General features: G+C 45.6%; 1 long non-coding RNA gene across 1 annotated transcript; it reads right to left on the bottom strand.

Moving 5' to 3' along the window:
* Window positions 1-2,948: 2,948 nt before the first annotated feature.
* On the bottom strand, window positions 2,949-12,436 carry LOC134486305 (uncharacterized). Its single transcript, XR_010065114.1, has 2 exons — window positions 12,260-12,436; window positions 2,949-3,291 (listed from the first exon to the last, which is right to left on the bottom strand). It is a non-coding gene; the product is annotated as an uncharacterized LOC134486305 (long non-coding RNA).
* Between the last annotated feature and the right edge of the window lie 9,834 nt (window positions 12,437-22,270).

The raw sequence follows: 22,270 nt of genomic DNA, 5'->3' as shown, positions 1-22,270 counted from the left end.
ATCTAAGGCTGGAGAAGGAATTCTCTTCCACACTCATTGAGGTTGTTGGCAGAATCCAGCTTGTTCCAGCTCTAGGCCCGGACTCCTAATGTTACTGCAGACCATTAGCCAGGAAGTTCGCCCAACCACTGAAGGATTTCACATGCCTGCCTTCGTGGCCCCTTCCTCGTCAAACCAACCACATACCACACATGGAGCCCATCTCCTGCTTTGAGTCTCTTGCTTCCCCTCTGTCAATTGCTCGGAAAGCTCTCTGCCTTTGAGGGCTCTTGAGACAACACTCAGTCTACGTGGTGAGCCAAGTAATCTCTCCATTTCAAGGTCAACTTGACACATAACCATGAGAGTGATAGCTCATGCCTACATGCCTACACATGATATTTGGATATATATCGCTAGTCAGCTGGCTGGACTTTTGTTTGCCTGTATAGAAGACCAGATGAGAAATTCTACTGTTGGCAATCCCAGGAACTTGAATGCCCATGGCCTATAGGCTGGGCTTGTAAACCCAAACTTAGTGGACTGAAACCCTTACAGCATTAAGCCCTGAGAGCTAGAAACTTATTGTTCGAGGCTTTCAAAGCCAACAACTTATACTCTAGGAACTCAAGTTGGAGACTCATTGGGTTGGCAACTATTGTAGCGCTCAGTTTTCGGCAGAAGTGGAGGTCCAGTAGAAAGCAGGAAGCAACAATAAGGTGTCTTCTACTATTCTCTGGTTCATCGGCCCTCAGCCCCACAGCAACAAATGTCACAGCACTAAGGCAGATGGTGTCAGAATCCTCAACTATTGACAGGAGGTAGTATTAGAACTCAGGCCCAAGGCAGCTGATATCCTCAGCAACCATCTGAACACCTCCAATGACCAGGCACACAGTTTCTCCAAGTCAGCAATTTGCTACTGCTCTGTATCATTTCTGCCCCAGCTGCTCTGTGGACCTCTCTGTCTGCCCTAGCAAGGCTGGTGCCTCCCTTTCATCAGACCCACTACTCAACTGCTGCCTTCCCCATCCTCCCCAAATGTTACACGTTTCATACACGCTGCTAACTATAAGAATCTAAAGTAAGCAAGAAAAAGACCACTCAGAAGAAGCCGTCTACTGGGCCTAATATTGCAGTGTCAGGGCGACACAAGAGGGTGTCTCCTAGCTGGTTCACACTGACTTGGAACAGTCTGTTTATACAGCTAAGGGGTGCAGCAAGGGTGTCTGCACCCATCACAGCTCCGGCATGCAAATGAGGGACTACGCTTATACCAGTCACAGGCTCTTTACTGGGCCACCAAGAGAAGTGCCCACCCACCTTATACTACCCAGCTCGGGTGGAAACGGCTATATAGTCATCTAAAGCTTACTAAGACTTATAATGGACAAAGTCCGTGTCCAGGGCAATCTGTTTAAAACCATTGTGGTCAGAGACAGGGGGCTGGAGGGATGACTCAAAGGTTGCTCTTCCAGAGGAGCTGAGGTTGATTCCCAGCACCACAGGGTTGCTCATAATCATCTATAACTCATGTCTCAGGGTATATTAACACACTCCTCTGGGCCCCCACAGATACCAGGAACTGACATGGTGCACAAGTTTACAGGCAGGCAAAACACCCAAATAAACAAAATCAGTGAATTAAAAATAACTGTAGCCAGATTACGGGAGCCAGAGTTGTGCTTCAGCAGCAAGCTGCTGTGAGTGCTGTGTGACTTCTTCAAGGTATGTACAGTGCTAACGCCAGGGTATCCCAGATGACTGCTTAGCTGCTAGAACTTTGCTCAAAGTACCTGGTACACCAGAGTGAATCGAATTACCCAGCTTCTTCGCCACCCCACCCCCACACTTCAGCCCATTTGAAGGAAAATAAACGTTAAAAGACATAGAATAAATACTCATTAATATCAATCAATCACCATGTTAAACTCCCACTCCAGCGGCTTAGGAAGATTTGGTTACCTCTAATCTGTCTTAGAGGTGAAAGTACAACCTTTTGGGGGCACATTTCAGAAATTCTGCCTACCAAAGAGAGAAGTTATGTATTTGGTAGTGTATCTTAAGTAGCGGTAACAAGCAGACCCCGAGATTTTAGTGATTAAAAGTTAGATTTCCTCTCAGTTACCTGTCCCGGGGGAAGCCCAATGTCAGGAATTTTCGTCTCTAACGCATAGCTTCCAAAGGATGCTACTTGCTATCAGGATAAGTCAAGGAGAGTGAAGAAAAAAAAAAAGACAATCACGTGGGACCACAGAGGGGAAAGCAAGAGGTAGAGGAGGGATGGGAAGCCACATCAGGCATTTCTGATCATACTCTAGTGCCAACTGGAGGTGCACAATCACCTTAAATTTCAAGGGAAACTAAAGATAAACCAGAGCTGAGCACCACGTGCTCACCATTACTGCTACAATGGAAGAGAGAGAAGATGGCCTCTGATGGCCAGCAGCAATCTTCCTATGAAGGTGTCGGTGAACTCGCTAAGCTACTTGACATCTGATTACAGCTTTGGCCACTGGGGCCATACATCGTGATGTACTCTAATCTTCTAATGTTTTCATTGCATTCTTAGATTCCCAACTTAGTTCTTCTTGAGAAATTAATTTTAAAAAGTATTTAAAAGTCACGTACCAAAGCAGCTAAGTAAGAAAGGAACAGCTATTAAAAGGGAGTGTTAAGTACACTTGAGGAAATCAGAGAAATCTTGTATATGGAGGGTTGCTCTCTCTCTGAGAGGATATGGGACGCGGGAGTCAGAGCTTACCCAGGCCTGAATTACAGTGTAGTCCAAATCTTTTTTTTTTTTTTTGGTTCTTTTTTTTCGGAGCTGGGGACCGAACCCAGGGCCTTGCGCTTCCTAGGCAAGCGCTCTACCACTGAGCTAAATCCCCAACCCCGTGTAGTCCAAATCTTAACACTTCACAGACACCTAATTAAAAGTGAGCGGAGTTGGCATTTATATTAGAATGCTTTTTAGAATGTTTTTAATTTTATGTCGATGTTGTGTGCCTGCACGAGTTTATGTGTTGCATGGATGTGAAGTTGTCTGTAGCGGAATCGGATCCCCTGGAACAGGAGTTGGGCTGTCTTCTTAGGCACTGGCCATCTCTCCAGTATCAGACATCACAGTGGCATGATCCTGGAGGGATAGCAGAAAGATGTGTCTGGCAGGGAGCACATCTGGATGAACACAAAGAAGACTTGGCTGGAACAGGTCCGGATGACATCGAGGGGCCCGGCAAACAAGAGGTCAATGAACGAGGAAAAAAAAAAAACATGGTGTGGAAATTCAGGAACTTGTTAATCAGATTTCTGGAAGAGAAGAAAAGAAAGAGAGATAGTAGATTAACATCTTAATTGCCAAGTCTGAGTAAAACTATTTTGAGCAGAGTGAGGGGGGGAAGCGAGAGCTGTTGGGAAAGGGAGACAGCGAGTTCAGTTCAGGACACGTTTCAGGGACCGCGTTTGACAATATCGGCTCCCCGGCAGCTGACCAGGCCAAAAGGTGCTGTCCTCATGCCCTCGGCTTGGAAATGCCACTCGCAGAGATGAGAGTTAAAATTCTGGAGCTAAGTGCAGGGAAAGGGGGGCAGCTGAGGCAAGGAGATGTGGCCAAGAGATCAATGTGCTGAGAAGGGCATCCCTGTGGCATTCCACGAAGTAGAGGAGCCATGAGGGGAAGAGCCATAAGAGGGTCAAGTGTCAGGCGTCAGAGACCATAAGACACAGGGAAGATGACACCTGGTCTTGCATAGTTTGGGAAGCCAGGAAGTAGTTATGACCTTCAATGAGAGGATTCCTGGAAAGGGTTAAGGATGCATGGCATGGGCTTATTAAAGAAACTAAAGGCAAGGGGCTGGGGATTTAGCTCAGTGGTAGAGCACTTGCCTAGGAAGCGCAAGGCCCTGGGTTCGGTCCCCAGCTCCAGGGGAAAAAAAGAACCAAAAAAAAAAAAGAAAGAAAGAAAGAAAGAAAGAAAGAAAGAAAGAAAGAAAGAAAGAAAGAAAGAAAGAAACTAAAGGCAAGACTCTCAGAATCTTCTCAGAGTTGCACATCCAGACAATGAACCGACCCCCCCCTGCCCGCCTCCCTGGGAAATGCCTCCTCCTCTAAGGTCCACTTTGAACGTTTGATATCAGTGCTCTGAATTTCTGAGCTCTCTGTGAGCTTATCGAAAAGGACTCAGACCCAGAGGCTTTATCTAATTTCGTACCGCAGGTAAAAATGCAAGTTGATGCTTCCTCTGTATTAAGACAACAGAAACAGTTGTGGTTCCCCAGGGGCCCTCGGACAGAGGCACGTGGTCAAGCCATTCTTCACTCTACCCACCAGGAACTGACTTTTCAGGGTAAGTTCTGAGTTTTAATGACTCAGGTTGTGTGTATATGGGGAGATGGTGGGTGAACTTCCTTGCATAGGTTAGGGAATTGGGGGTGTAGGACAGGATAGGTGGTACCTACAAGGTACCCAGTCACAGATATAAGGCTCACAAGAGGTGTTAGTAAAATGGTTTCCGGAGCCTATGAAGCTGGATTTGCACATGCTCTCTCACACACTGACTTGTTGATTGATGACAACGGATGCTGGGATGGAGGAATTGGTATAGAGACAGAGAGCAGCTAACCTAGGACAATAGAGGATCAGAAGAGACCCAAGCACTCCTTCCCACATGCTTACAAGAGTCACCTTCTGAGAGAAAACAATCTTGAAAAAGACAGGAAAGCTCTAAGAACAGCGAAGGCTACAGGTCACTCAGGCAAGGACAAAATCTACGGAGGCTTCTCGGGTGACATGAAAGGTATCAGACCTTCTGGTGACATCAGGCCCCAGAACAGGATATACAGGAGAAAGTGTGGGTCCTCAGCTGGGAAAAGGGCAGTTTGGTGAGGTTAAATTCAGAGGCACCAATGCTTGCCCATGTAGCCTGTGTCAGGAAAATGTGAAGAAGCCAGCTGGCTTTGGGCAAGGCTGCTAAGAATATCTCCAGGTGCTGAGAGAGGGGGGACAGTAGAAGGGCTGGTGCGGTGTACTTATTGGGCAAGCCAGGGAGAGAGTCTTCTGTTAGTCCTAGCATTGCTTTGCATACACATCCAGCTGGTCCCTTTGGCAGGAGTTCTCAGCTCAAGAGTGGCTTGCACAGAAAGCTATCAGAGTTTGTTTGATTTTTTTCCCCCAAGGCTGTCTCCTCCAGTCCATGGTAAGCTGTCTTCATAACTCCACTCTGCCTGCCCTGTTCCTCCCAGGGGCTTTGGCCTTCACAGCCTGATTCATTTAAAAGACTGCAGAGGCCCGAGGCCTGGCAAGAGTCCAGTAGTGGGGGACACGCCATCCCAGCAGCCAGCTATAGAGTGAGGACAGGTCTCATCTCTCCTGACCCTCTCAAATATCCTCAGGCCCACCAGATGCTAGCTGGGGGTGTAGGACAGGATAGGTGGTACCTACAAGGTACCCAGTCACAGATATAAGGCTCACAAGAGGTGTTAGTAAAATGGTTTCCGGAGCCTATGAAGCTGGATTTGCACATGCTCTCTCACACACTGACTTGTTGATTGATGACAACGGATGCTGGGATGGAGGAATTGGTATAGAGACAGAGAGCAGCTAACCTAGGACAATAGAGGATCAGAAGAAACCCAAGCACTCCTTCCCACATGCTTACAAAAGTCACCTTCTGCGAGAAAACAATCTTGAAAAAGACAGGAAAGCTCTAAGAACAGCGAAGGCTACAGGTCACTCAGGCAAGGACAAAACCTACGGAGGCTTCTCGGGTGACATGAAAGGTATCAGACCTTCTGGTGACATCAGGCCCTAGAACAGGATATGCAGAAGAAAGTCCTTGCATAGAGGAGAGGCAAAGAAAGATGGAAGGCAGCCCCTGCTCCTTTAGTGGCAGCGCTCCATCCATCAGAACCAAGAGAACCTCTGACTCGTGAGTCAACGGTGTCATTTGAACTAGCCCAGACTCAGCTCTCCCTTCCAAAGCATCAGCTAACATTTTATTCCCTCTCCTGTGCTTCCACAGTCTCATCTTTTCCTTTCTGTTCATCCTCCCTTCTCAAACTTTAGCTGCCTCTGTGTGATCTGGAGACCTGTGACAACAGACTCTCAGGTGCCACCCACAGCATGTCTGGTTGGGGTAGGAATGGGTGGGACCTGGGAGTTTTCATTCCTAACAGATTCCCAGGTGACATTCTGGCCGCTGACCCAGGATCCATTCACAGGGAGACACTGTCTTAGCTGCTCCACCCAGGTTGGTGAGAGGTTGAAACGGCCTCAAGGGCAGCCTCCAGGTCCTGCACAGACTCCAAGTCCAATCAATGACTATTGATTTCCCTGAATGAAAGCAGTGAACGGTAACGTCTTGGTTGATTTTAGGATCCCATGAACAACTGGCTCTATTATAGTCAGACCTATTGAGTTAGTGGGAAACTCGAGCATGTAGGTAGAACGAAGGGGCAAGTGAGACAAGCCTACACAGCACACAGTGTTCAACATAGACAGAAACCTGTCAAGTGATCAGAAATCACAAAGTAACCATGGCCACGGCTATTGATTAAGCCCCTGACTTATGCCAAGCCCAGTTCTGAGATCTATGCATAGCCATCCCAAAGGGACCATGACACGAGGACCCTGTGAACACTTTTTATACATGAAGACTCCAACAGACAAACAGATCCTAGCCAAGATCCCATGAAGCTTCAGTCCACCGTCCATTGGCTCTGCAGACTTCACTACCAAGCCAATCACTCTTCAGGGAGATAAAGGAAGCTGGAGAACTGGAGGTTGGGAGTAACTATGCTTTAGAGAACGAAAATCTAGGCACCAGGTCTATGGGATCAGGCTACCTGATTCCTCATCTTCAGGATGCTGTTTGCTGGCTACATGAACTTGGATGGTTCCTTCCCCTTTAGCACCTCACTTTCCTGAACTATAAGCTGAGTGTGATGATTCCATTTGGTTGGGTTACCATGTAATTAAATGAGAACTAGTGCTTAGCACAAGTCTGACCCCTTTGCAAGTTGGAATGACAGCTCAGACCTGAAGTTAGACTTGTTGCCCAATAACCTTGGTGTAGCAAAAGAAGAAAGGAGGGAAAAGAGATGCAGAGACCTATGGAGAGATGGTCATAATAAACCTAATGACCTCTAGATAGATCCCCAAGATGGGGAGAAGGGGGTTATGGCACAGAACTTACAAGCCCTCAGCCACTTATAGAACAATGTCACTAGAAGGGGCTAGACATAGCTAAGCTGGAAACCTTTATACATAGAATGGCTATACATAGTTTGGATCCCCATGGGGGAGAATCACACATAACGATGCCGCATTCAGCTCACAGTTCCAGTCTGCAGTTAGCCTTGCCCTGTAGAAGCCTCTGTCCTGGGACCCCAGTGTATCCAGGGGACAGAGCACAAGGTGGTCCCTATATGGTCTGATGGGCAGGTCAATACAATTGATGCGGGAGAGACCTCCTTGAGTCCATAATGACTGTGCACTTGCTGGCACCATGCTCCACTCTGTGAGCCTCAGCCAGGTATAAAGTTCAAATGGCACAACTGTCCCATATTTCCATGGCTGTGGTGCAGAAGCTGGCCGCTGGCCTTATCACAAGTGAACCCTTAGTGTCAGCCAGCTGCTAAGCCCTTCATTACCACTACTGCTGCCAGGTCTAAGTTAGTCTTGGCTTTGTCTTTCATAGAATGTGTGTGTGTGTGTGTGTGTGTGTGTGTGTGTGTGTGTGTGTGTGTGTGTGTGTGTGTGTGTGTCTGTGTGTCTGTGTGTGTCTGTGTCTGTGTCTCTGTGTGTATGAATATGATATGAACTCATGCAACTGTTCCAAATATAAATGAAATAATGTATGTCAAGTGGCTAGCCTACAGTCAGCATCAAATAAACATGGAGAATGATTCCTAGCTAGAAGCAGATAGTCCCGTAGCCAGAGGGACTGGCCCTTTTGATTTGCTAGAGACTATTCATGGAAAGCCCTCCCACACAACCTGAAACAGTTGGTCACCCGAGGACAGCACACCAGGCTGGGCTAATCCCCACTCTCCCAAGCAGTTCAGGGAAATTTTTCTGACCCCCATCAATGGGCCACTGAATCCTAAACCAGGCTCTGTACTTCTCCAGGATCTAAGTGAGCCCAGCACGCCAGGGTCTGTACTGGGGGTAGAGACTTCGACAGGCTTGGAGAAGGCAGTGACAGAATGTGAGCCCACAGTCAGGTTCTCGGGGCATCAGACACAGAACCCATTACGCACCAACGGCCAGGACGACTGGAGATGGAAATTGTCTCTGAGGGTCAGGCTGGACTAGGAGGAGGGAGAGAGTGGCATCATGGTGATGAATAATTCAGGGAGAGGAAGCCAGGGGCAGGAGGAGCTGCCGTGGGGCCCCTCGCCTGTTCTCAGCCAGCCTTCTCCTGAGCAGGAAACCTCCCAGCTGAGCCTGGGAAGCAGTTATCACTGGTGGGTGATTAAGTTACTAATCCTTCAGGGAGAAGACATTTAGAGGCCCATATTAAAGCAGTGCGAGGCAAAATTACATTCCGTTTCAATTTAGTTTAGCAATTCCCGTGATTTAGTTAAATGAAAAGCAATTGTTCTAATTAATAGTATTGAATGTTATTCATCAAAAGTGTCAAAACAGCTCCGTGGCTGCATTTGTAACCCATTCTCCTGTCAGAGGTATGGCTACTTCCCCAGGATGGGGTGGGGCTGTGAGAGGGTGTGAGGGCTTGGGGGTGGAGAGGAGTCAAGGGCATGTATATGTGACCTGAGTGTGGTAGACGGTCACATACGTCCTGTAGACATGGGAATCCTAACACGGCACCTAACCTAAGTGTACATATTTATATGCAGTTACTCAAATATTGGTACGCTTCAATGACTGTACACGTGTGAGTGTGAGTGAGTGTGTGTGTGTGTGTGTGTGTGTGTGTGTGTGTGTCTGTGTCTGTGTCTGTGTCTGTGTCTGTGTCTCTGTGTCTGTGTACTCCTGGCCATGTATACGTGCCTCCTGACTCAGGTATGAGTGCATGTGCCTGGGTGTGAGTTGACACATGTGCACACAGGAATTTAGATTCGTACCTTGGAAGTGTATGTACATAAGTGATTGTGAAGTACGTTACTATCCAAGAAGACACAGACATTGTGAGCAGATATTTGCATGGGGGCTAGGGAGGAGGGTGGCTCCACGAGGATGTGGATGGATCAAGGCAAAGGATGAAGGGAATCTGTCACCTCAAGGATTTAAAAGCAGGAGAGCTAGCACCTTCCCTGTGTCATAATACACCTATTTCTTGTTGCTGAGGTGCTGGCATTCAAATGGAGGGACTGAAACTTTTTCTCCTGCCCACTGCTGTATTCTCGGGACCAAAAGGTGACCTTGGCATACAGTAAGACTCCATGATATATCTTGACAGACTAATGATGGATGGATGAGAATAGCAGGATAGGTATCAGGGCACACGTGTGACTTGATATAAGGGTGGCTAGTTTGATAAGAGGATAGGTGAGGGAAGAAGAAAACCTGGATGGATGGATGGATGGATGGATGGATAGATGGATGGATGGATGGATGGGTGGGTGGATGGACAGATGGATACTCTAAGGTCCTCTGGAGCCTGCAGACACGAGTGGATTCCCCAGTCTCATCTCAGTGTAAAACCCAAGTTTCTTTGGCGCTCAGCATTGCTCTACAAACCCTCAATGGAAAATTCCATCCTGGGCAGTCAGCAGGCTCAGAAGCCTCACAAGTTGCCAGAATCAACCAAGGCCAAATACTGCAGAGCTCAGAGCAAAAAGGGCAAGGATTTTTTTTTTTTTTTGAAGACACTGGGAAAAGCTCGGTGTTGCTGGGATAACAGGAAAGAAACCAGGCCAGGCAGGCCCTATGGGATTTTTAAATAAAGAAGGGCCCTCCAGGAGTTCATCTACCCTCAAGCCAGGATTCCTGTCTCTAGCTTATGATCCTGAGCAGTTGGCTCTGCCCAACCTGCCCTCCCTATCCTTGGTAGTCTAGCTTCCCCACAACTTCCTCAGCAGAGATACTCATGTCCACCCTGTCCTCACGTTCCTGAAGCTTACCTCTGAACCTTCACCACAGCCTTAAGATGATGGGGGATGGGTTCGGTCCCCAGCTCCGGGGGGGGAAAAAAAAAAAGATGATGGGGGAATCTACACTAGGCTGCCATCTCCTCTATCCATCCTGGACCCTAGATCTCTCCAGAGCTTACCCAATCCTGGAGATGCCTCCAAAACACTCTCCACTAGGTTATAAGTCCTCCCACAGACTTTTTTTTTTTTTTTTTTTGAGCTGAGGCAGCAGTTAACCTGGCCCACCTGCTGTCATGGCCTGCCCCCTAGTGGCTATCTTTGAACATACACTATTCCCACCATGGCACCAACCTGATGCCACCATTCCAGCTTCAGTCAAGAAAGGACCGAGTCTTTGACAACCTCCACAATGCCCCAACACACATGTACACACACACACACACACACACACACACACACACACACACACGCTGCTCAGGTCCTGAATGCCCAGAGTTTGGGATGTGCCAGACAGCCCCAGGCTGCCCATGCAAGTATTCATCCATCTTGATGGTGATTAGCACAGAGGGGAAGTGTTAGGCGGTGACCTCTGAACTCACTGAGCTCATAAAGACAATAGCTAAGACTGTGACAAGAGGCACCAGGCGTCCTGTCTATTTCAGGGTGGCCCCAAGCGTAGCTGGTCAGCACCAAGGGCATCCTGGATCGCATTAACTCTACGTGGGAGTGACAGAGACAGGATAGAGGGTCCAGGAGACCTTCCGCCAGACGTTTCCTCCCAGCCTGACAGACTCTATCCTCCACCTCACTCATGGAGCCCCTGGCCCTGGCCTCCAGACAACCAGCTTGCCAACTCTCTAGGGTAGAGCAGCAACCTTCCTCTCCTTTTGACTGAGAGATTAGAGGCCCTGGCCTTTTGGGGGTCCAGTCTTTGTTCTGTCTCTGAGGATAGCAAAGCAAGAAAGAAAAACACCTCCTCCCCCGCCCAGGCTGAGGCAATAGAGAACCTACCTGGAAACTGCCTCTGGTTTGCATGGTCCAGTCCTCATAGAGTTCAGGAGGATTAAAAGCTTAATTGGGGGAGTCTTGGGCCCAACCACTAGCTAGAACCAGAAAGTTCTTTGTTACATATGCAGCTGCCGAGCATCCCCATCCCCCCCCTCTTGCATTCTCTACTAACTATTAAATAGGTAGCTTGAAATCAGCCATGATGGAAGGATTTGTATCATAGAAACTGACAAATGATATGAGATAAATAATTATCAATGAAGCAGGCTTGGGACCATTCCTATGTCCAGGCTAAAAGTCAAGAGTCCCAAGCACCAGGGCCACAGCAGTTTTAGAGCCACAGGATCTTGGACTGTGTGCTGTACGTAGTTCCCAGCACCCTGTTCCACCATGCTTGTGTCTGCAGTGTCAAACCTGGGGAGCATAGGGCATTAAGTCTGTCCTAAGAGTCAGGAGAGATGGGTTCTGCCTGTGGATACATCTCATATTACTTCTTCTTACCAATCCTTCGATTTCCACCAGTAAAATAGAAGCAGGAGTACCCAGCACAGGACAAGAACTTCATAGGACAGTCAGGAGAAATAGACTATTCCATGGCAAGCATTCAGACCCTGGCCAGCACCATGGAACCTAGTCAACAGTACCAGCTTAGTCTCATCAATACCCATCACTGTTTTTCACAAGTAGTATCCTCACTTCCTTCACATAGGATTTCAAGGCTAACACAAGACTGGACACTTCTAGCACATGAAGAGGTCTTGGTCCTTTCCCCTTACACTGGGCACTTTGAAGGCACGCAGCACCCAGGGATGACTAAAGAGGTAGTGTCCACTCAAATCCTCAGAGAAAGAAGGACTTCACCATCTGCTTAATCAGTCCTGTCAAAAAAACTATCATCAAGGACAGAAAAGGTGACTTTTGGGTTTTCCTCAGGAAAAAAAAATGCCATCTTGGATCCCTGGGTGAATGCACCATCTCTTCAGTCCCCAAGACAATGTCCCTTAGTGAGAGAATTAAAGGCATTAGGAGTTCAGAGATCCACAGGAGTTGTACCCTCTTGTGTATGTTTCCAGTCTGTGCTTGTAGGGAAATATTTGTATTATGAAAACTGCCCAATGAGGCTGAAGAACAGTGAATGATGAACTAAAGAGAAGTGGAGGACAGATAGATAGACAATGGGGTAAACAAATAAACAACATCATAAATAAACTCACCAAGGTGCTAACTCAAATCTGTATGGTCATAGGCAATCGTTTTCGTTTCTTTGAGCACCTGCTTCTGTCTCTGCAAAAGGATAATGATTCTGACCTCAAAATCTAAGGTCATACAATCTAAGAAAGAAAGATAGAAAGGAAGAAAGAAAGAAAGAAAGAAAGAAAGAAAGAAAGGAAGGAAGGAAGGAAGGAAAGCATGTTCTCTCTAATGTGCAGATCCTAGCCTACAATATATATGTATAATCTATGTGTGTGTTTTGTTTACATGAAAGTATATACACATATATAAACAAAGTAAATGTATGTGTTGGTACAGTTTAAATGTAGAAAAGGGAACATGGTAAATTTACCAAGAAGAACTGGTAACTACTACATAATACGAAGATCTGAGAACAGTTAATGGACACTTGAATTAAGAAAAAGGACATCAGCTGGAAAGATGGCTCAGTGGTTAAGAGCACTGACTGCTCTCTCAGAGGTCCTGAGTTCAAATCCCAGCAACCACATGGTGGCTTACAGTCATCTATAATGGGACCCGATTCCCTCTTCTGGTGTGTCTGAAGACAGTTACAGTGTACTCATATATAATAAATAAAGAAAAAGGACATCAAGCTAATTGCTCTTTTAACATTGTCATGAAATTTTCAAGGGCTTGCCCCTCCCTTTCTCTCTGTGTGTGTGTGTGTTTGTGTGTGTGTGTGTGTGTGAGTGTGTGTGTGTGTGTGTGTGTGTGTGTGTTAGATAAGTGCACACAAATATAATTGATGATAAAGGCATAAAATCCAGTGTGAGGCTCCACAGCTTTGAACTGGATATTCTAACTGAACAGAAGTTCGCTGAGCTACATAGACTGGCTTAATTTCATTGTGTGATTTTTTTTACTTGCAAAGATTTTAATTTTTATTTTAAAAGAATCCAAGTGGAAATTTCTGGCACACAGTTCTCAGCACATGTTTGTCTTTGGTCTTCTATGTCACCACGCAGAACTTTTGTATGATGACCCCAAACCAGAACACGGTGTTGCTTACTACCCAGAAGAACCTGATGTGAAAAATCTACCACTTAGTCATTCAAGTAGGCCTGGTGCTGTCCTGTCTGTAGTTTTACTCCACACAACAGTCGCAGCTATCTTTGCCACTTTTCCATTACTGTGATAAGACACCATGACCAATGTCATTTATAAAAGCAAGCTTTTAATTAGAAGATCATCGTTGCAGAGGTTTCCAGTCTGTGACCATCATGGCAGGGAACATAGGAGCAGGCAGACAAGTATGGTACTGGTCCAGTAGCTGAAAACTCACATCTTGATCGACAAGCACAAAGCAAGAGAGGTAAAGAGCTCTAACTGGAAAGGGCCTAGATTTTTGAAGCCTCAAAGCTTACCTCCAGTGACACGCCTCTTCCATCAAAGTCACACCTCTTAATCCTTCTCAAAAAGTTCCACCAGCTGGGGAACCAAGTATTCAAACATACGAACCTATGGGGACCATTCTCAAAAGCCTACCTAGACAGCAACATAACCAGGAGACAGCATCACCTAACAGTAGCAAAATCAAACAAGGACAGATGTGACCAAAAAAAAAAAAATTAAAGACCTGAAAACCCTTGTTCTGGCACAGACTAAAATGCTGAAGACTTATTATGATGGGTGCTTGAGGGGAGATGGAAACACCAAATCCTAAGCCCTTCCCAGCATGTATGCGATTATTTTCAAGAGCATGCTTGCCTATAGATTTGTGTGGATGCATAGGTAAGGGCTTGGGCAGATGTATAAATAGAACTTTTCATCTATGGACTTCCAATAATCACACACACTATGCCAGCCTGTACTTCCTGGCAGGTGTAATGGTTAGTATTTTTCACGTGGCAAAATCTAGAATCGCCGAGAAGACAAGCCTGAAAGCATGCCTACGGGCTTGTCAATATTAGGTTAGCCTATGGCACGTCTGCGATGAATGGTCTAGGGTAGGTTACTTGAGATGGAAAGATAGACCCACCTTAGCTGTGGGTGAGAGCATCCTGTGAGCTGAGGTTCTATACTTCATGAAAAGAGAGAAGGCAAGCCGAGCACTAACAATCCTCTCTCTCTGCTTCCTCACTACAGATGCAATGGGACCAGCTGCTCTGAGTTCCGCCATCGTGACTTCCCTGCGATGGTGGAGTGATCTGTTGAACTGTGACCCCTGACCCCTTAAATTGCTTCTTGTCAGGCGTTTGGTCATAGCACTGAGAAAAGTAACTAATTCAGCATATGTCCACAACAGACTAAGTATGTGTGCACATGTACATGTATGTGTAACTTGAGTAGGACCCCATGCTGATGTATGCTGGCATAGGATTTTATTCATGGGTCAGGGGATGAGGGTGCTACATGTTTCTTTGTGTGGCTGTCTACCTGCATGCAACGTACGGATGACTGTGGATGTGTGGGTGTGCCCACCTGTGCATATGTGCTGGTGTAGACTTTTAGGAACAGACAGTACAAATAAGCATGCATAAACAAGAGGGCTGGGAGGAGGGGGTGACTTAAACACTTAGGAAGAAAAACAACCCCCGCAAGGATTTTGGAAGCTCTCATTATGTACAAATAATGTATACGCTAATTACAAATGACTCCTTTCTGCTCGTTAAAGCAGAACTGTGACACTTTATTAGTCCGGCTCTGTTACTCTACACACTCGAAAGTAATAAGAAATGGTTTTGGGGTCAAGCAGAAACCCCCGTGGGGCTTCAGAAAGCCATCTCGGGCTACGTAAGTGGTCACCCGGAGCAGCAGTCAAGCATCAATATGGATTCCTCTGTACACCTTTCCCCTTCACGTCCCGTCACCACATCCCATCCAGCTCGCCTCCTTTGTCCTACCTCTGGGAGCACTGTGCTAGCTCCACCCACACATCTTCTGTGACAGCCCCTCCCCTACCCAAGGTTGCCCATGTTTCTTCTCCATTGGCTGCAGAAATTGTCTACAGTGCCCCCCACCCCAATTCCCATCCATCCACAAGATGCTGCCGGTGACTCTGACCATTCACAGCCTCTTTCTGCTTTGACATCACTGCTAACAGAAACTCAAACCTGTAGGTTGATGTCAATATGCAGGTGAGGGCTGGCACCAGTTAGGTCAAGGCCATGATTGGACGGCAAAAAAAAAAAAAAAAAAAATAAGATGGGGACAAAGAGAGAGAAGGGGAAGGAAGGAGAATCAAGATGGAGATGGAGAAAGATGGCCAAGATCCAGGTGCTCTTGAATTGCCAAGGTAGTTAGGATGGGTTTCTGTAGGCAAATTTATCTTATCTAGGTGGAACGTTTATCTCCTTATCAATTGGTTGTGAGTTTATTGTGTGGGTGTACTGTGGATTGAGAATTTAACATATAAATCTGATTGTTGGGTTACAGTTTGTTGAGTCTTGATTTTAAGGGATTGTTGGGAGTTTATACCAACATTATTAGGGGGCGGATGTTGGGAAGGTAAACAGAGCAGCGGCAGAGAGTTATGAGAGGGTAGCCCCTGCTGAGACCAGGGAGTGGATGCTAGAAATGTGAACAGAGTCCACAGTAAGAGGGCCGAGAGATAGTCGGTCTCTGTATGAAACTGGCACGGCAGCAACCTGCCTGGGTCAGAGAGTACTTTGGGGTCAGTTTGGAGCCAGTGAGATAAATCAGCACTAGTTCCGATGGCCTGCTGGAGCCGGAACTAGCGAGAGTACAACCGCCAGGGTACGCCAGGGAACGGTTCGGGCCTTTTTAATTTTTACCAACACACAACACCCCCGCAGCCCATCCCACCATGGCCTGACTCCCGAACACTTAACAGCAGTAGGTAGACTGTCTCCTGGGCAGCTTCCTAAACCCATCATTTTCCTTGGTCCCCCATGGCCTATCTCTGCTCCACTGTCTGGGTTGTGTGGGGCAATGTTCATCTGTCTAGCTCTGCTCCGGGGAACCATACTCACTTACAGGCCCTCCTCACATCTCTGTCTGTTACAGTTGAGCATTCTGTTGGTTTGCTCCCTATCTCCCCTTAACTAGGCTCCAGGAAGAGGCTTAGCTGTGTTGACTTCTGTATGTGTTCAGCCCCAGGATAGACTCTCACACAGAAGAAACCAGAAATGTGAGCGAGCAGAAAGAGAATTTACTGGATGACTTTCTTTTGCTGCTTGATCCCCCATAATGTCGCTGAAACGGCAAGGTCTGCTATGCCTTCTGGGAGTCCATTTTTGATTATTTATAACACAGACTTAAGCTCCCCTTCCTGTGTTCTGAGAACTGCTCTTTAGCCCCCACGGGATCTCCACCCTTTGCTCTCAGGTCTATTTTGTGAAAACAGCTTCTTTCTTCAGAGCCGAGGCTGGGACTAGGCACGCCACCTAGAGGCTGCAACGGAAAACATCAGAAGATATTAGAGTACCTCCTTCAGGGAGACAAGGTGGAGTGGTGGCTGTCATAACATCCAGGTCATTTCTCTCTGAGGATGGGTCAACAGAGATACCCAGTCTCAGCTCACATGATATACCAAACCATTTGTTGGCACACATTCTAAGTCCTGCTCATAGACCGAGCCCCGCCCCTCCTCACTCTTCCATACCGTCCTCCTTCTATGCCCTTTCTATCCAAATGGCACTGTCCATTGATTCCATGAGAATTTGCTCAAGTCTACCTCATAAGCAGCAAGATACGCATACCTAAAGTTTAGACTTCGTGAAGACAACATATTTTAAAAGGAAAGTGATTAGTTTGACAACGGTGTGCCAATACTAGAGTCATCCAGCCATTATGCACTGTTTGGGAGAGTTAAAAGTGTCTGGTAAATAAGTTAAGAAAAGGTACTCTAGGACTCAACAATTCCACTTCCATGTACACAGCCAGAAGATTTAAAATGTGCTCATGCGAAATATCTGCAGGTAAAAGATCTTAGCAATATTGTTCAGTAGAGCCCTGTTTGGGCTTCGTTCTGAAATGTACACACACACACACACACACACACACACACACACACACACACACACACACACACACCAGGCTCATGATTTTAAATGCTTGGCCCTGACTTTGAGTCCTTTAGGTGGTGATTACCTGGTTGGCAGAAGTATGTTACTAGAGGGAGCCTTTTCAAACCTCTAGTTTCTTCTGGACCTGGCCTGCTTTGTCTGATGCCTCTGAGGAGTCTGCCACAATCTCCCACCACTGTGAGCTCCTCCAGGCCTTCCTTAGCTTGAGCCCCTCCATGCCTCCCCACCACAGTAGATTAAAATCCCTTAAAAACATGAGTTGAAATAAACCTTGCCTTCTTTATGCTGTTTTCAGTCACATATTTCCTAGCTAATACAAGCCCCAAAGTAGAAAAACTTGGGAGTCTTAATTAACTTAAAGAATAGACGAATCGTGGTATGTCCACACAACAGAATAGTACAAAGTCATAGAGATGAACCTTGAAACCATTGCACCGCATGCAAAAGAATGTTCCAGAATAGGCAAATTCATGAAGTTAGAAGATGGGGTTTTCCTGGGGCTTGGGATGGAGGGAGAAGTAAGCACGATAGTTACAGAGTTTAGCATTTTTTTGTGGGGGCAGGAAAAGGGTGATATTTGCCCAACTCTGTAACTATCCAGAAAATGAAGTAGAATAGCACCGTGTTCATCACTCCTGTACTATTGTGACAAGTACACCAGACAGAAAGAGCCTAAGGGAGGAAGTATTTGCTTTGGCTTCTAATTTCAGATGGATTGATTCACCATGGATGAAGAGAAGCACGGTGAAAGAGCTCTGTTCACATGTTGGTGGCCAAGGAACAAACTATGAGACTAAGAATGGCCAAGGACATGTCTCACCAAACACCCACATCAGTGCCCTACTCCCTCCAGAGAAGCCCAGATCCTAATGTTTCCACGATCTCCTAGAGCAGTGCCAGAAGTTGGGGACCAAGCATTCAGAACATGAGCTTGTGGGCAACAACTCAGTAAAATGTAAGGGGAACTTTTTGAAAGGAAGTACTTTATGAATATACTGATGGTGCCTCGGATTTAAAAGAGAATCATTTTGAAGGTTTACCAGCTTAAGCATGCTGTTCCAGTAGGAGGATGAATGGTTAAACCAAAGGAAGAGAATACACATCTCAAAAGTTTATCACTGTGTAAAAGAACATGGTGTAGGAAAGACTTACCATTACAGGTCTGTGGAGAAATTGTTTACTCAATAAATGGTGTTGTACAATGGGGTATCTATGTGAAAACTGAAGGAAAATTAAATCCCACTTCCACCTCACTTATATACATGGGTTTCATACAAAGAACCCAAGTGAATTTTAAAAATAAAAGGAGTAATATAAAAGTTTTCTAAAAAAAAAAAAAAAGTAACAAACCAACTCTAAAATACCCAGAGAATAGACTGTAGCCTCTACATGGTTGTACATACCTGTAATCTCGGCACCTGGGAAGTAGGGATAGGAGGACCAGGAATTCAAGATCATTCTTGACGATAGAGTAAGTTCAAGGCCAGCCTGTACTACATGAGAGAAGATATCTCAAAAAAAAAAAAAGAGGTAAATTCAAAACCAAGCCAAAGAGTGAGATGTTTAAATAAGGGCCCATACACATACACACACATGTACCTACACATGCATACACACACACACACACACACACACACACACACACACACACACACACACATCAAATGGTAAAGATGGACATAACACAGCAGAATCAACTCTGGGGGAAGAGATGACCTCATAAGTGAAGGGGAATAGACAATAAAGGATTGGTTCCATGAAGCATAAAAACAGCTAAAAGCTAATTTTAAAACACAAACAAATGTAACAGATGATATAAAAACACACAAGAGATTGAAACTAGCAGTCCAAATAAAAGATCATGAACAAAAATCCTCAGAAACACCATCAGTTAGGGAAACACACAGTTAAACAATAGTGTACTGCTTCTCATTGTTCATATTTCAAGTGTCTATGTACCAAGGTCATGATGTAAGAGGATGGAAATTTCATTCCCTCTTGGTAAAGATCTAAATGTATACAACTCAGTATTGTAGGAGAGCATTGTGGGCATCTATATGTAAAGATGCTATTACGATCAGAATATGAATGTTCCCCAGACTCAGTGTTAAAATCCTACCATCAAGACTATAGGAAGAGGAATGGGTCCTTTGGAAGATGGTTGTGCATTGAAGTTGTATAGAAATTACCACAGAGTTGAACCCTCCAAGAGGGAAAGGTGCTCCTGAAATTTAGGACGTGAACAAAGTCACAGGTCTGGGAAAACAGGCTATAGAATCAGTAAAGAACTGCTGAGAGATAAGTCTGGCCAGCTGAGTTGCCCAGAGAAGATTCTCAGACCTGTTGAGTTGTCTGTAAGCTGTGCAGAGATCTCCAGCATCAGGCATCTGTGAGGTAGGCCTTTCAGAGATGCTGCTGCTTTGAGTCATGCCTGCTCCTCTAAGTAACGCCAATAAAGCTCATTGGTTCATCAAGGTGGTCGTCGGTAGAATCGTTACTTTGGTTTGTCACAAGTTCTCTATCTGGAATGAGTAGATGTGTGTGTGTTATGTCTCCCCAGGAAAAGCATCACTTTGAATGCTCCTATTAAAAGTCGCTTCTGGCATGTGATGTTAGGATGGGAAAAGCCTCTGTATGAGGGAGCGACCTCCTGGGTCTGACAGCACTTTGAGTTTGGTCCCCACAACTGTGAGAAGTACTCTGCTCCTAAACTTCCTGCTTCCTCTAAAATTTTTGAACAGGGCAAGGCAGAAGTCAACCTCCATAAGGGTCAGTGCTGATATTTTAGGCCTGACTCTTGGAGGGGAGAACATATAACACATAAATGGGTATGATGAACACCACATACCCATTTTGTAAGTTGGAAAATCTAGAAAGAAGCAAGAATGGGGAACTGGGTGTGGCTGCAGCTCATCCCAGCAGTTTGAATGGGTAGATAATAATCTCAGTATTGTTCATAGCAGCCTTGTTTATAATAGCCAGAAGCTGGAAAGAACCCAGATGTCCTTCATCAGAGGAATGGATACAGAAAATGTGGTACATCTACACAATGGAGTACTATTCAGCTATTAAAAACAATGACTTCATGGAATTCCCCAGGCAAATGGATGGAACCAGAAAATATCATCCTGAGTGAGGAAACCCAATCACAGAAAAACACACAAGGTATGCATTCACTGATAAGGGGTTTTTAGCCCCAAAGCTCAGAATACCCAAGATACAATTCACAAACCACATGAAGCTCAAGAAGAAGGAAGATCAAAGACTGGATGCTTTGGAACTTCTTAAGGAAAGGAACAAAAATATTCACAGGAGGAAATATGGAGATGAAGGGTGGAGCAGACACTGAAGGAAAGGCCATCCAGAGACTACCCCCACTTGGGCAGATCCATCCCATATACAGACACCAAACCCAGACAATACTGTGGATACCAAGAAGTGCATGCTGACAGGAGCCTGATATAGCTGTCTCCTCAGAGGCTGTTCCAGAGCCTTACAAATACAGAGGCAGATGCTTACAATCAGCCATTTGACTGAGCACGGGACCCCAATGGAGGAATTAGAGAAAGGACTGAAGGAGTTGAAGGGGCTTGCAACCCCATAAGAAAAACAAAATTATCAACTAACCAGACCCCCCCCCCCGCCCCGAGCTCCCAGGGATAAAAACAACCATCCCATGAGAACACTGGGATGGACATATGGCTCCATCTGCTTATGTAGCAGAAGATGGCCTTGTTGAGCATCAATGGGATGAGAGGCCCTTGGTCCTATGAAGGCTTGATGTCCCAGTGTAGAGGAATGTCAGGAAGGGGAGGTAGGAGGGAGGAAGTGGAGGGGGAGCACCCTCATAGAAGCAGGGAGGGATGGGATGGGGGTTTCCAGAAGGGAAACTGGAAAAGGGGATAACATTTAAAATGTAAATTAAAAAACTCCAATAAAAGGAAAAAAAGAAAAAAAGAATCTAGGTATTGTCATAGTAATTAAAAATTTTCAGAATTATGAGCACAGTACAATAAGATCTATGGAAAATTTTTAAATTCAAAACAATAATTAATTCATGAACACAAATTTACATATATAATTTTAAAACATGGAAAATTTGATAATTACCTCTAGGGTAAATGGGGAGGATGGATTGTCCTTTTCTCTAACTGTAGAATTTTATAACTAGTTAGTCCAAATATGGTTTGTTAAATCCAGGAAGTAGGAAATAGAGCACAGGTGCTACTATTCTTATAATTTCATTCATATTTTAAATATCCATAACCAATGTTTTTAAAAGAAAAATCTTCACAGGGAATCACATGACTAGAATCAGGAGATGAGCAGGTAATGACGCTGGGAGGAAATGACATTTACAGGGTTGTCATGGCACCAGGAGGGACAGACTGTATGTGGAGGTGAGAGCAGGGATGGCTTGGCAGTGACTATTAAGAGAACTTGGCCATCGATAATGGTAACAGAGTCTAAATGCCATGCGGGTTCCAGCAAAGGTACCTGAGTGGGCTCTGGTTGTCTTATGTCAAAGAGGAAAGAGAAGAGCTGCATTGATGGCAAGTAGTGATTGAATTCTAGAAAGGTTTGCATTGAGACGCCAAACAAATGAAGCTCTGGTGTAGAAATCAGAACCAAGACTTTAAATGAAGGGTAAATAAAGACAGGGACAGTGTATACGGGAGGAAGATGACAAAGAGTAGAACCTTGAAACCTCCCAAGATGATGTGACAGCTTCTTAAATCAGAGAAGACCTCATGAATGTGGTCGAGAAGTGACCGGAGGTGCTAAAGCGAAACAGGACAATGGGCTCTCGACAAAACCTTCCCTTAAAGAAAGGTTCCAAAAATGGCTAAGGAGGCCAGTGCTGTCTGGCACTCCATCCGTGAAATTAATTCCTAGATGTTCCCATTAGATGTAACAACACATTGTTCTCCATTGGCCTAAGGGTAAGACTCAGATTACGGTAGACAAACTGACGCTAAAAGCTTTGTGGAAAAGTCTAGAAAC

The sequence above is a fragment of the Rattus norvegicus genome, chromosome 3 (assembly GCF_036323735.1).
Source record: "Rattus norvegicus strain BN/NHsdMcwi chromosome 3, GRCr8, whole genome shotgun sequence".
Taxonomy (NCBI): domain Eukaryota; kingdom Metazoa; phylum Chordata; class Mammalia; order Rodentia; family Muridae; genus Rattus; species Rattus norvegicus.
This window is presented reverse-complemented; position numbering and strand designations above follow the sequence as displayed.